The sequence below is a fragment of the Ctenocephalides felis genome, unplaced genomic scaffold (genome assembly GCF_003426905.1).
Source record: "Ctenocephalides felis isolate EL2017-DRISC unplaced genomic scaffold, ASM342690v1 CF-g0.4_SCAFFOLD_01492, whole genome shotgun sequence".
In the NCBI taxonomy this organism is placed as follows: Eukaryota; Metazoa; Arthropoda; class Insecta; order Siphonaptera; family Pulicidae; genus Ctenocephalides; species Ctenocephalides felis.
This window is the reverse complement of record NW_020537646.1, coordinates 21,218,873-21,235,475: the sequence shown is the minus strand read 5'-3', so window position 1 is coordinate 21,235,475 and position 16,603 is coordinate 21,218,873. Positions and strand designations below refer to the sequence as shown.

The following is a 16,603-nucleotide window of genomic DNA, read 5'->3' as shown; positions in this document are numbered from 1 at the left end:
ATTTATTTATGTAATACAGACAATGCAGAAAAAATATAAATATTTCTTTCACAACTTTCACAGTATCGTTCTTCTATATATTAATATTATTTATCAAATTTTGCAGTTTATAAATGTTATTATTATCATTTACGGCTTTTGACAATAACTGCAAATTTTTATTAGCAATTTTCTTTATGCATAAAATGGCAGTTCGTTTATAGTTTTCGGTGTTAGTTTATGGCTTTTGAGTCAGAAATTGAATCATATAGTGATGGAATTAGTTTTGAAAATATATATGTGACATTAAACTTATTATTGTTTTATTATAGAATATAACTCAGTTGCGAACATAAAATTTACACTTCACAATATTGAAAAATGGCAAAGTTTATATACTGAAATAAAAACGTTGATTATAAAATCGTTAAAATCTGAATTCTGAAAATTTAATTTGATTATTTATACACATATATACATATATATATATATATATATATATATATATATATATATAATTTTGAATAAATAAATTAGTAGATAAATAAATAAATAAATTTGATGCGTGAAAATGAAATATCAGGTATACTATCTTGTATTAGTTTTATGTATAATTTCATTTTGCATTTTGATTCAAAAACTCAATATTTGTTATTCATCAAAATTAATCAAATTAATTGCGATTCCTATAAATGATTTAACAGCGTTTTTGTGAAAAATATTTCTTAATATGGACATTTTCGAATTTCCTTGCTCCCAAGAGCTCGAATGGATCCAAATTGATAAAAAACAATTCTCTGAAAGTTTTAGCTCTTAATATTGTCTTTTAGATAGAGCGCAATTTAATCAAAGTTTTGTATGAAAATAGCATGAAAAAAATTTCAAAAAATTTTTAGAGCGTAGAATTTTCAATAAAAAATTACACAAATTTTCACTTTTAATTCATTTGTCGCTAAGTTATACCTTAAAAAAAGATGTTTTTTAATTTTCAAAATTTTTTTATGCTATTTTCATACGAAGTTTGATTGAATTGCGCACTATCTAAATCTTAATATTAAGAGCTTATAATTTCAGAGAATTGTTTTTTATCAATTTGGAACCATTTGAGTCCTTGGGAGTAAGGAAATTCGACAATGTCCATATGAAGGACCCCCCTCATATATATATATATATATATATATATTATATATGTTTCCATATTTTTTGTTTGAAATGCGGTGGGAGGTAATTAATCAAAATAACTTGAACATAGTTTTTTCAATCAGTCACTAAATAATAATTACATATTTTATCAAGAATACTATCTAAAATTATAATAAGAATCAGTTGTCTTAAATGAATCAAATTTTCAACCGTCATTACTTTAACCAGAGTATAAAACTATATGTCTGAACTTTAGATCTTCATCAGTTTTAATGATTGTTTACAATTATTCACAATAGTTCAGAAAACGTGTCTATTTCAAGTGTATTTTCAAGGTTTTGATGAATATTGAGGATAAGAATAATTTCCATTACAAGAAACCTAAATTTCAAAAAAAATTCTTCTAGAAAACTTTAGTATTCTAGAAAATTTTAAGTTGGACTCTAGCTTTTAGAAAATTTTATTTTAAAAATACATTACAGTACCAGATTTATAATGGTCATACTTCTAGATAATTCTAGTGCTCCAGAAAATTTTAAGTTAGACTCTAGCTTTTAGAAAATTCTATTTTGAAAATACAATACTGTCCCAGATATTCAATGGTCATACCATCATCTTGTGAAATATATTTCATATATAAAAGAAATAAAAGTAATTAAGAGGTTCTATGTACAGTTCGTCTACCAACCACAAGCCCACTAAAAGTCTTATGATTTCTATAATATGATCATTTACGTTCCTCGGCACTAAATAAAAATATTCTCTCCATGTAAATGATTCTTTCCTGTTATCATATCCGGAATTAATTTGTATTCTCGTCGTGACACCATCGTCTCTGGCGCAAGTTCAAAGCTTCCATAATTACTATGGGCGGTTAACTTTTTGCAGTCACAAATTCCTAACAACAGGGCAAAAATTATATTAACTTTTTGAGTGAAGCAGCGTTTAATGACGCTGAATTTATTGCTCGTTAAAGCATCCAATTTATTATCATCGCATGCACTTAAGTTATTTTTGACAGCTTATCATAAATTTCAATAAAAATGATGACTCATTCTAGGCGAAATCTTAAGATTTTACGCTAGCGAAACAAAAGATTTTAATTACCAATTAGGGATGAATATACAAAAGGTTTCTTTGACAATAATTGAATTAATTTTTGATAACGCGTGAAGTATTATTTTATTATTTGAAGATAAATATATTATAATAGAGTTTTTAATGTAACATGTTTTATTAAATTAAATATTAGTGATTAAACTTCTGTAAATATTATAAATTATACTTTATCTGCATTACATTGCAGAAGAATTTTCTATGTTTTACCATGATTGTAATTACCAATTTTTTTATTTGTCGCAATTTTTTTTCTTAGTAAGATTATGATAGTATAATATTTTTTTTTAAATTTCCTAATAATTGTAATATGCTAGAATATTTTCTTTTGTGTGAACTTCTGAACATACTTGAATGCTTCTCGTCAAAGATGTTTTGGCGTTGAGTTTATTAGAGTTAAAAGAACGTTCTCAGTAAAATGACAGTTTAGTGCTATTTTTTATTTTTTTGAAGAATTTCTAATATAGTGTAATATTTTTAGAAATACATTCAGAATTCAACAAAATAAGATATTGTTGTGATTTATCTGTATACAATTAAAAGTTATTATTAAAAGTAATCGATTAAATAAACTTTATTTTGACTCTTTAAATGTGACGTTAAAATGACTCTTTTGAATACGGTCTACAGATTATGTTAATGTAGAGCGTGATGGAAACTTGTTCAAACAAACATACATCATCTTTATTCCTTTGGACCCTTTCTCAAAAGCAGTATAGTTCAGTTGTATCCAATCTCTCTTATTGTTTTCTGTGCTAAAAATTGTGCTATTGTTAAATGTTTTGAAAAATTCCTAATATAGTGTATAGTGTAATATTTTTGGAAATATTTTTAAAATATAGCAAAATATTATATTTATATTTGAAGGATACATTGCTCTTCAAAGAATATTTGTTTGGTTTTTAACAAATACACTTGGAATCGTAGAGGAAACTTGTTCGAACAAACATACATCATCTTTATTCTTTTTATTTGGACTCTATCTCAAAAGCTGTAGTTTAGCTGTATCCAATCTCTCTTACTGTTTTCTGTGCTAAAAAATGTGCTATTTTTTAATTTTTTTGAATAAATTTTAATATAGTATATAGTGCAATATTCTTGGAAATATTTTCAAAATATGACAAAATATTATGCTTATATTTGAAGGATACATTGCTATTACATATTTTATTGCTTTATAACAAATGCACTTGGAATCTAATTTAGAGAACAATCTCTATCTCTCAATGATCGAATATCCCATATTTGATAAATATTTGATATATCAGGAAATTTTAAACTATATTAAATTATAAGATCAAATACGTGCTTGGATTTAAAAGTATTTTCTATCATTTTATTGCTTCGAATACCTAGGAAATAAAATTGATGCCATTGTATTCACGTATAAAACTTTTACAACAATTGCAAACGCATCTCTTTGATATCACGATCTTCAAAATTGCATATATTTCTCGAAGAAACGTTATATAAGGAACGGTTATATTCATTTTGTTACACAGGTTGCTCATGTTACTGGTGATATCCTATGCACGTTCTATTTCTGATGTTCTATATCTTTATCCATTCGAAAAGGATTCCAAAGCGTTTTCTGCTGTGAATAAAATCGACTAAATCGACAACAAATCAATGTGTTCACGATATAATATTTTATAGATTTTCGAATGCGATATGTTGCACTTCCGCAAATGCAAATGTGGAATAGTTTGACATTTGTCAAACCACTCCAATGAATTCTATACAAATTCGGGATTCCATTTGGTATTTGCATACGCAGAGTTTTAATGGCATTTCGTTGCACCGTGCAAAGATGATTTGTATGAATAAATGTATGAATTTATATCGCATAATAAAATGAACTAGTTTGCTATGATATTATTGCATTAGTTTGTATAGTTTCAGATTGCTTCATAGTTTGTAAACTTACGAAGATTAACTAACATTATATACTCGTATACCCACGCAAAATTATTAAGAACTATAATATAATATAATATTACTGCAATTTATATTTTATGTGTGTGTGAACAGATTTTTTACTGTAAAACGACGTTTTCTCAAAACCAAAAGCTTACAAAATTCGCCAAAGTTTGCAAAAATTAGTATGGTCTTTTTGGCATTTGTTGAAATTAGAACTTTCATCGACGATTGCTCAAAAACGCCTGAACCGATTTCAAAAATTTAATAGCCATTCGATGTATCTCGATAAGGACTATCGTTTGTTAGTTTTGTGCGACGATCTCCCGAGCCGTTTCTATGTAATTTAAAAAGAAGTGTTAAACTTTTCGTCTATATTTAGACTCATACTACCGAATCGTTTTAAAAAATCAAAAATTATTCTAAAAATATTAGTTGGGAATGATATTGATTAGTTTTAGGTGAAAATCTACCAAGCCGTTTTCTTGTAATTAACTATTGAAAAAAAATTAAGCCGATTTTTAGAAATTTTTTTGGCGATATATATCATGGTCTAATAGAACTTACTGAAATATTACGGCCTTACGACAAGTACTTTAGTTTTAAAAATTCATCAAAGTTTGAGAAAATGAGTAGTTTTTTTTTACGTTTGATAAAATTTAAATTAGGCGATTTACTTGGTATAACGATAGAGTCTTGAAGAACATACTAAATCATTAAAATCCTACGGAAACTGGTTCAATTATGGAAATCATTGATTTTCGAAAATTTGCTTTTGGAAAATACTCCCAGTTAACGTATTCGTTCATTTTCAATTATGTGTGATAAATCCAATCGGAATATATTTAATTACTCATAAATTAATTTATTTTTTTATTGATTAAGCCTCAAGGCAAAATACCAATACCAACTAGTTATTTATATATTTTTATTATATATACAAATATATCATAAAGTTTCAGAAACTCAGAGATCTCAGAGATTCTTATGGTGTGCGAACATCCGATTAATTGGTTACGTTGATTTCCAGGAATGACACTTAATTAAATTATTCTGCGTTTCTGCTAATTTTAGATATTTTACGTCACATATAGATATTACATAATTATTAATTGAGAAATTGATTAGCAGGTACAAATAAAATCTAGAATATTATTTTTATCCTTAACAAACTCAGATTTTTGTTAAAAGCTTAGTATAGAGTCGGTTTTCAAAATTTTTTTATTTAGACTGATATATAAAGACATATTCAATCACTTATATTCAATTTTAATTTTATATTTAATAATCTTTAAAATGACACTTGAAATATTATTTTTAATACTTTACGAATTACGAGAATATTCAAATATAATAAATACTAATTTACTTATAATTCAAGGCATATATAGCCAAGTTTTTATCATAATTTATTTTTATAGTTATTGTTATAAAAAAATAATTATAATCTTAAATGTTCTGAAATAAATTTAAATATTACTTAAGTTAATTAAGTGTTACGTAAGTACATATTTATTTTCATGACCACAACATATGCCCATCAGTTTTTTAATTTTAATCATTTCACAGTAACGTGTGAATCAAATTTTTGTTGAAGATCTTTAATTTTATATCTAAATTGAGAAGTAACACTTTTTTAAATAATTAAATTTAAATTATTAAAATAAATAAGTAATTACACCTGTTACTTAATATTTTTAACGGAAGAATATAATAATGAATATTATAAGGCATATATTTATAAACTTGTATTATAATTTATTGTTATCATCATTATTATTATAAAAAAATTAATTATGATCAAAGTTGTCATATTATCTTAATAAGTACTACTTCAGTGAATATTTACTTTCATTAGCGTAACATATGCCAATCGAATAGTTTCACAGAAACTAATTTTTATTGACGATACATTAATTTCATATCATAATTAAGAAGAAACACATTTGTACTGTAAGTGTATAAATAAGTTTTCACCAAATTTATACTGGAGTAATATTTTTAATGGAAAGAAATAGTGATAACTTATTTTAAATAGTAGATTTACTCACAGTAAATATTTTAATTTTACCTTTGAAATTTTAGAATAATATAGATCTCATTTATCCAGAGCTTCTTTAAAGTACTTTATTTTGCTGTTTGTGTCTGTTAGAAAAAAACTATTATTTATATTTCAAAGACTTTGCTAATTAGACAAGCAAGTACATTACAGAACGAGCTTTAACGTTAATTGTAATTGTATTTCTCTCGTTTTTCTGAAGCTGAATTGAATGGCTAGAAGTTCGAATTACCGAGCTTTGAGGAAGAGTTAATTGACGTAACCAGATAACACAAAACATCTCGCGTTTCTTAAATTGCTTACAGGCAGTATGTGCTCTTCGTATACTTGAAACACTTGAAAGAAAGTTAGAAAATTGGTTAATATTAACAAATTTTATTTTATGTTTGATCTTTCATATTATGTTTAATGAATAATATGATGCAAATGTCATTATATAATTATTATAGAAATAATACCTATCGTCAACCTGTAACCTGTTTCTTTCTGCTCCATAGGCTGTCTATAATGTCTTAATTTTAACTTTGAAGGGATTTTTCGAAATAATAGTCATATAAATAATACACTTTCTAATATCGTTGTTAAAAAATATTTCACTTTACTTGTTTTCGAGATATTGGTGGTGGTTTGTTTTACCCACGAACCTTTAAGCCTCGCTCTACCTTATTATCAGGACAAATACATGTTTTATTATATCGCTTTATATTGTCCTATTTTATTAATTCTCATTTATCGTTAATATTTATTTTATCCTTATTTAATATCTGTCAACTATTTGTAATTTTATCGCTTACTATCTGTAACAAATTATAATTAATTTCCAAAAAATACTATAAAAATTATATTCCTGTTTTTGTTGTAAAATGAAATGTTTAATGTAATATTAATAATAAAAATCAACCGTCCCATTATTCATTGGCCATGTGGATTCGCAACGTTGTTCTGAATCGCAAACAAGAAATAGAAGCAAAATACTCATCTGCCCAACAACAACATATGGCGAACCTGCAAATGACCTAGTTAGTTACTTGCAAACAGTAATTCATTATTGATTACATAATGCGATTTAAATTGCTTTGATCGGAATATTTGGAAAAAATCATTGAAATGGAATCCTGATTTTTAAATATTAAATTAAATTTTAATCAAATTAAGCTCACAAAATTCACAACTACTATGATTAACTTTGTGAAGATTTACATGTAGTTAAATTTATCAATTTAAGTGTAATTATATTTTTGAATGCAATAAAGTAATAATTGTTTTCTTTTCCTTATATTTCAGTTCATTGAAGCTTGTGCACATATTTTCGGTAAACCCTCATCTGGGACCTCTGCAGGTGTCCCTGTCTCGGATGGTGATGGATATCATGAAGTTCTTTTTCTTGTACGTGCTCGTGCTGTTCGCCTTCAGTAGTGGTCTCAATCAATTGCTATGGTAAGTTATTATATTTAATTTTTATTAATAGAAAAAAATTATGTGATTATTGAAGTATGTTGTATTTGTGCCTTGTGAAATTACTGTCTTATTCACTCGACAATATTTCATTTTTGATTGTGAAATTATCAAATTCATTAATTTAGTGGTTTCCAATCTTTATGGAAACTTTCTTCCTTTGTTTAAAAAATAAATTAGCTCTCTTTTAATTTTCCTAAAGTTTAATTTTAATTGATGTAACAACTTAATACTCAATTGATATTATGATTTAAACCAAGCGCAATTAAGGAAAACATAATAGTATGTAAAAATATACGTAGAAAATGATTATCTATTTATTTGACACCAATTCCTCTTTTCTGGCTTATTCGAAAATAGTATTTGTAACCTTCATATATAATGTGGTAGTATGATTTAACCGACTCACAGTTTTGAATTCACTGCATTAATCATCATAAGATAAATAATGCACAAAATTCTACTATAAACTGTATTTTTTGAAAAGCTCGTTAATTAGAAATTTCTCAATTTACGACAATATTGACTAAAGCTCATTAAAACTTTCCTACAATTTGGTAATCTGTAGGAGTGAATATTTAGATACAAAAATGTGTATAAAGTATAATTTTCATCAAATTGTTTCTAAAAAATGTAAATGCGATTTGGATATGCAGTGCATATAGTGTAGAGCGGGGTACAAATTTCCAAACTGACTTCCAGCAATTATATTGCCTAAAATTAACTATAACATAGCAAATAACATGTGTTAAACTACCAACTATCAAACTATGTTCAGTAAAATTTCTAGGTGATTCCTAATTAAAGAAATATATAGGCGGGGTAAAAAGGCCAGTGCATACATTAACAATATCGTATTTTTATTTTGAAAGAATTTTCCGAAATAATATCTACATTATTTAACCAACGCGTAATACAAAATTATTGGGCACATTTTTTACAAAGGTCACACTGTATATTAAAATTGATCTGGTTCTTAGTAATAAATATTCAGGAGCGGAGTTAGAATAACTATTAATATGATACTGCAATTAATTAAAAATTAGAGATGGTCAGCAAACCGTAAGACTGGTATCGTTGCTAGCTATTAAACTTAAAACAAGTGATCGGTGATTGGTGATTTTTCTAAAATTTTCATCTTATCCCGCCCATAAAGTGAACAGATACTGTATCTTATTTTTAATTTTAAATAAATATTAGGGAATAATATCTACATTTTCCAGTCAATGTAAAAAACAAATTTATTTGACATATTTTTTAAAAAGGTTACTTGTATAAAACTTTGAACTGGTTCTTCTTAATAAATATTCATTAGTAGAGTTTTAATTACTATTGATTTAATTTATTACTTGTAAAATGCTTGTTTTCACTCAGTATACGTTTTGATTTGCAGTTTTACTATTATTTCCACCTTTGCTTGTTTAAGAATTTTGTTGGGCCTTTCTAACACACTCACATATAAGCTTTTATGATTTGCAACCTCTCTGAAAAGGGGTGAAAAAATTAATTTTTTGAAAAAAAATTTTTGTTTTATATTTAAGTAAGCGAGCAAAAAAATTAGGCATTTTCAAAATTGTAATTTTTTTTAAATTGGCAAATATGGGAATTTTCCTATAAGTGAAAATCTATGATGGGTAAAACTTTTCCAAAAATAATTGCACCATTCGAGAACAAAAAAATCACTGATAACGATGGTAAAAAGAAATTTTATTTTTTTAATTTTGCATTTTTAGAGGGGTCGGTGCTGACTATACGTATAGTTAGCACCGAATTTGGCCCCACCCGTTTATCTCAAGAACGAAAAGAGCAAAAAAAATTTAGTTTACACAAACGACAGCAAAAGAATCGTCAAAAAATCAGGTCATATCGGTTTTGCCAGTTTCCACCATCGCGGTGCCAAGTATACTCACGTGCTTTTATGAAAATTATATTAAAAGCTGTTGAATCTAACTTAAAAATAACAATACATCTAACAAACCAGTTAAATAATATATACCAAAAAATGATATTCAGGAGTAGCAAAATTTTTGAACGATATTGTCATTAACTGAGAAATAGTGATGGGCAGCTAAGTATTGAGTATAAATCTTGATTTGAATACAAGTTATCTCTGAATTCAAATTCCGAAAAATCTTTTCAAATTGAAAGATTTCAATAAAATCGCCATTCCATCGCCACATGTTTGTCCTTATCGTCTAATCAATGATATGCGATACCCAAGCAATCCGTTTAATCCATCATTCTGTCATGGTCCGTGTGTGCCGTATGTGTCGTATGTGTCGTGTGTGCCGGTGTGCGCGTCCATTATCTCAGAATCAGCACACATCACTCCTACAATACATGCAGACGGACATGTTATTGCCAAAATATATTGCTTTCACTATCGTGCTTACGTTGGCTTATGGATTATAGATGGATTATGTTTCAAATTTTGAAACACTGTAATTTATAATTATGTACTCACGGTAATTGGAAATTTGGATATGTATGATAGGTAATTATTTTGAGTGGATATTATTTATGATAGATGACCAATATATTTTTTAGTTCAACAATTTTTTTGTATATTTGATTTTCGATTTATCTTTTGTTTGAAAATTTTGTCAATTTTTATTATTTATTTTTGTATGCTTTCTATAAACTTGTGGTTATGAGGTATAAATATTTTTTAGTAGAGTGTGGTTGTGTTACTTTTTTTGATCAGCCATAATGTTGTTAATTTACCAGTAAGCAGGTAAAAAACTAAATTAAATGGTAATTTGAACATTTGTCTACGTGAAAATATTGCTCGACCGTCTACATCCGATGGACGATTGTGAAAGCACTTGGGGTCAGTAGTTTAGTCATCAAAAAAAGGTTTAAAACAATAGGTATAATCTAAGGTGTATACGTCCAGGTTTGGCCGGCACAGTCCCAAATTTGCACCTTGTGTCTCGGGTTTTTTCTAAAAGCAATATTTATCCCGGATATAAATCTTTTGTCTCGGATTGTTTCACTTTTTCAAAAATTTAGAGGTTTGTTACCAAAAAGTTTAAAAACAAACAAACAAGTGTAACTTTTCTTTCAATTAATTATGAAGAAAGTAGAATAGAATTTTATACAAGGCACAAATGCAAAAAGTATAAGCTAAAAAATATAAAATATAATATAATATCGTAGATAGAAAAGAATATCATGATATACGTGTATATATATATCCATAGGGCACAAAGGTCCAGTTTTACATTGAGCAATTATATTGTGAAAACCGAACCAATTATATCAAACAAATGATACATATCAAACAAACAACTATCCGACTATGTTCAGTAAAACTCCCAGCTAATTCATCAATGTAAAAATGCTTTTTGTAGTTTTTCAAAAATTTGTTACCTGTTCCTTTTTACCCCATAGGCAATTAATTTCAATTTTAATTTTGAAGGAATTTTATAAAATAATAGCTACATTATTCAAACATTATTGGAAAATATAAATTTTAAGGATGCATTTTAAAGAAATGACACTGTAAATAATCTAGTTCTGGTATTTTGTTAGAAATATTTATCAACAGAATAGAAATTACTATTTATTTAATTTATTTCTTGCAAATAGCATTTTCTAATTTAATTTACTTTTTTAATAACTATTTTTTATTGTTTACGCTTTTGCTGGAATAAAGGTTCAGTCTGTTATTTTTACCCATCCCACGTGTAAGCTTTATAGAGTTTATATAAAAAAACTTTTGAATCTTAATAAAAATTAACAATCTTATAAAACAATTACCTATAATCGAAAAATAAAGTTCGCAATAATGATTTAAAAAAATGATTTATATTATTATTTTACATTTATTATTTATCATTTATATTTGATTATTATTCATATTGTTTTTTAAAAACTTTTTTTAATGTATCATTAAATGGCATTTGTAATTTTAGAGACCTGCCCCCCCCCCTTCGTCCTGGATTTTTGCAACTAAAAATTGCCGTCCTGGTTTTGACTTAAAAAAATATGGTCTTTATATAAACACCAAAATAGCTTAAAATCAATTTTATTGTCGTTAATAACAATAATAAGTATAATATGTAACATGTAACACAGCACAACATAAAAATTTAAACAAAACTTACGAGAAAATATAACAATATATAACAAAACATATTTTCTTAAACAATGTTAAAAAAGAATTCTTTGCGCATTTTTGTTTCTTTTGTTGAATTTTTATTGTATTTTGACCGAATTAAGTCAGTTTTTTATATCTGTTTAATATTTAATCGTTCTAAAAGCAAATCATCAGCATGGCTGAACTAAATTATCTAAGCAAAAACTAATTGCTGGTAAATAACTTCTAATGTTCAACTTACAGAATAATAACATAAAAGTAATCTATATGTAAATAAGACATTGACTAAAAGTAATAATTAGAACTTGTTCATAAATTATTCTCCATCTTTTCTTTTTGCAATTTAACTGATTTGACGACTCTCATAATCGTACCCAGTCTCCTCTATCCTTTCCATATGTGATTGCAAAAGATATTCATTAAATATTTTTTTAAACTGCAATAATATTCATATAAACATTTTATTGATAGCATACATCGTAAAAATTTTGACAACTTCTATTACTTTTTGAACGTTTTTCTACAATAAAAATGTTTGTTCGATAAGAAAGTTTGGCATAAGTGACGAGAAGTCTTTTGTAGATACAATAAATAAGTCACTCCTGCTGTAAAACATGAACGGATGCCGAAAATGGCATCCTTGGACAATTTATAACCGAGTTTATCTCTTCTTAACATTCGCGACAGAAAATGCGACATGAATATAAAACTGGTTTGGCTGTCATAGCTGACAGCTATGTATTTTCTTGTACGGAGCGCATTCAAGAACAAAATGTTGGAGGAGAAGGTGCCTCGCCCCCATAATGGGGGAAAGAGTTCCTTGCCATTTGTAGAGTTTCTCACAAATTTTATAGTATTGTTTAAAAACATAAACGCTGAATGAAATTAAAATAACTGTAGAGAAACAATTTATGTCAATTCATGTTAGTCAATTAAAGCTCATTCTAAGTTCAAATTTATTTGAAATATTGTTAAATTCAAATAATATAATATTAATATTTGAGTGTTATATATAATTGATTTTAATGACTAGGTATTTCTTAAAAAATGATTAGATGTTATTTTTTAAAAGTTTACAAAATTACTTATCAGAAGTTTATTGTTCTATAAAAGTGCCTTGCAATTGAATTTTAAAACACGAGAACCAGTTATGATATGTATATTTAGTATTTAATACTACTAGTGTTTTGATTCATTTCAAGAAATTTCCATAAAATTATGTTTATTTAAAAAAAATAAAGAGTTTTCAATGTCGGTATTAAGAAAAGGATTACTTTGAAATTATCTGTATTCAATTTCTTTGTTTGTATCTAATTAATACGCGTTTGTTATTCTATAGAAAATTTTACTATAGATTTCTTCTACCCTATTTTCAGTAAAGTGTCGATCGATGAGCTTTTTTAAAGTGTAGCGCCTCAAAGATCATTTAAAAAGGGTGACTATATTAAAATCTATTTTTTTTTTCACTTTCAAAGGCTATGGTAGAATGGAGTTTACTTATATATAAGTAACTTGATCATGTAGAGATATTTTTTATAGAATCACAAAGTGCTAAAAAGTATTTAAAATGCAAACCACAGAATGAAACAATGATATAATTTAAAATTTGAGTTTTTATTTATGTCTAAAAAGGAATGAAGACTTAGAAATACGGCTCAAAATTGTATTAATAATAATATGTTATTATATATTGTTTAAGCATAAGATTATATGCGCATAGGAAGTAAGATGCATAATCAAGAGCTGATTAAAAAGCATTGGAATTCAGAACAATTTTAATTCGTTATATAGTATATGATTCATTAATTAAATATATAAATTAAAAAATTTGATTTTTTATATACTTTAAATTTTTCTGAAAATTTTGAACTTGTTTTCAAAGCAATCGTCAGCGCCGCATATAACGGATAAACAATGTTACGGACCCCATAGAAATGTAAACAAAATTCATACTTATTATTAAACTTTTGTCTGTATAAAATTTCTGATAATTTGGTGTGGATATGTCTAATCATCATTTTGACCGCCAAATGTTTTTTTTTTTACTTTTTTCATTCGGTTTTTAAAACCCCTAATACCTGCTACCACAATAAATTTAAACGATTCTTATCAATACAAATAAATTTTTTTTGAATTATTCAAACCGGATACTTCGTTCTCTCAAAAACTGCGTTACCATTTTTAACTCTTTTTGCCCCGTATCTTTGAAACGGTTGGACCTGCTTCTACCAAAAACTAATCGGCACGTCACCTTAACAATAGGAATCGAATGCTTTTTGAATTACTCAAATCGGTTGATTCGTGTTCTTAAAATCGTCGACAAAACATTGTATCCACACATACATACACACACACATACATCCATTTTTTAAGGTATTCAAAAATGTTTAGAAACCTTTGAAACGTAAAGATATATAAAAATTTCCATTTTCGAATTTTTTGCGATTACTATAATTTACGCCACGAAAAGTTAATAAATTAAAATAATCAATTAAAAAATAAAATCAACTACATGTATTTCGAGTATTTCTTCAGTTTCTTACATTTGAGAGTTTCATCATCTTTGTACCATCGCGCCAGATGCGTTAGAACTATTCTACGGAAAGTTAATAAATTGATATAATCAATAAATTAAAAAATAAAATCAACTATATATATTTCGAGTATTTCTTCAGTTTCTTACATTTGAGAGCCCTATCATCTATGTACCGTCGCGCCGGATGCGTTAGAAGCATCCTACGTGCATCTTACAAAAGAAGCACAAAAGGGCGAGACTCCTCCGCACGTAGAACGCGACACCACTCTGCGGAGCCCCTCTAGAAAAACAACTCACAACTAATGGGCTGCGAGTTTCAACCCGCGAAGACAACGAGGCATTTTCACCCCAGAGATGGGTGTCATGTACAAGCTGTAAGAGAACAGCTTTTAAAAGCTTTAATATACTGGAATGTCGAACTAGGAAACTTACAAAAAGAAATAATTGATTTTCATAATTTTATATAAAATTTAATTTAGTTGATTTTTAAGTAATTAACTGACAACTATTTATGATTTAGAAGCAGTGGTATTTCAAAATTATAGATATTCATATAAATTTATATGTTTATATTTTTAATATAAAAATTTTAATATATTTTTAATTAAATAAAATTTCAAAAAACCTTTATTATAAATGAAAGCATGTTAAATAAAAATTGATATGAAAATGTGAACTATGAATAACTAATGAATACATTTAAATTTAAAATATATTAAATATCAAATATACCTAACAATTTTATAAAAATTATGTTAACATTGGTTGCTGAATTGTAAGATATGGTTTCTCAATACATTTAATTCAAAATAAATATTATACTTTATTTCGGGCTATTAACTATTAACTAATTCAAATAATATGTTTCAATGTTCATAAAGAAAAATCAATATACATGTTATCATATAATATTGTATAAGAAAATTAAAGATACGTAATACTCATGAATAATTTTCAAACAACTCTAATTTATTTCAAAACTTAAAAAAATATTAATAACAAGAATTTTATAATTGGTTGTAAATGTATAAAACATGTCTCATATTAGAAAAGTGCAATACTTTTCAATAGAGAACAATAAGTAGAGGATGCTTTAAAACTCTTCTTAGTTTTTATTTTAATAAGAGCTGCCACATGAAAGCTTCCAAAGTCTTTGTCCAAATAACAATTGCAGTCTCAAAGAATTGTCTTAAATCAATAGGGATTCTAAGGGATTCTATGAAAAATATGAGTGTGAAATATTGTTAAAATTTTTATTCTATAAGAAATCGCTAAAACTATAAACGCAAAAAATTTGAATGAAATTAAATATATATATATATATATATATATATATATATATATATATAAACATAGAATTTTGTGATATGAGTGGAACGAATATTAAATGTTAAATATGAACAATACAACACTCAGATTTTTAACACACACTTTATTTGGTAATTCCAGACGTTTATTTATTTATGTATATATATATATATATTTATATATACGAGTATTTATATAATCATATTTTATTGCATTTTAAGATACTCAGTCTAAAATGTGAAACTTATTGCTTTTCAGATTTTCACATATATTTATGCATAAATATGTATTTACATATATGCATATTTTATTCCATTCCAAACCATTTATGAAAAATGAAAAACTTATTGCTTTTCAAATTTTCATATCTTCTTCTTTCAATCGATAAATAAAACGTAATATAATGATACATCCAGCTTTCTCTCTGTGATCTGTTCACGACGTATTTCTCAAAGACCTTATCTCATAATAAATAAATTTTACGCATTCTTCTTTTTTCTTATTATATTAATTATTATAGAACAAGATGCCACGAAATTTCATTACTTATTTAATAACAGAAACAGAACCGCAGGCAAAATCGCGTTAAGAAACATCACAGTCTGTTTTCGGAAGCGTAATAAGAGATTTTCTCATTATGCGTTCTGTGAGTAATACATAGCTTTTTGTGAAGAAAAGAAGCATTAATAAGTCAGAGGTAATTTTTGTACGTATAAATATTCCTAAACGTCAGCTTATTTTCACTTTTATTTATACAACTTTTATTGAATTCAAATATGGCATAAATAATTCATTAACAAGTAGACATTCAAGAATTAATTCTAGTTGTTATAGTTTAATTTATAAAAGATTATATGACAATGAACTTTTTTTTCCTTGAAAAATAGCATTATTAACAGCAATTATAGTGCTAAAAGATAATCGTGAAATATTGTTTTACTTAAAAATAAATATTTCATTCAAATAACAATAAATTATTCAACTTTGG

At 26.3% G+C, this 16,603-nt stretch overlaps 1 protein-coding gene across 1 annotated transcript in view; it reads left to right on the top strand.

Moving 5' to 3' along the window:
• Nucleotides 1–16,603, top strand: part of LOC113371012 (transient receptor potential-gamma protein) — a 228,335-nt gene that overhangs the window by 155,242 nt on the left and 56,490 nt on the right. The window lies entirely within an intron of this gene.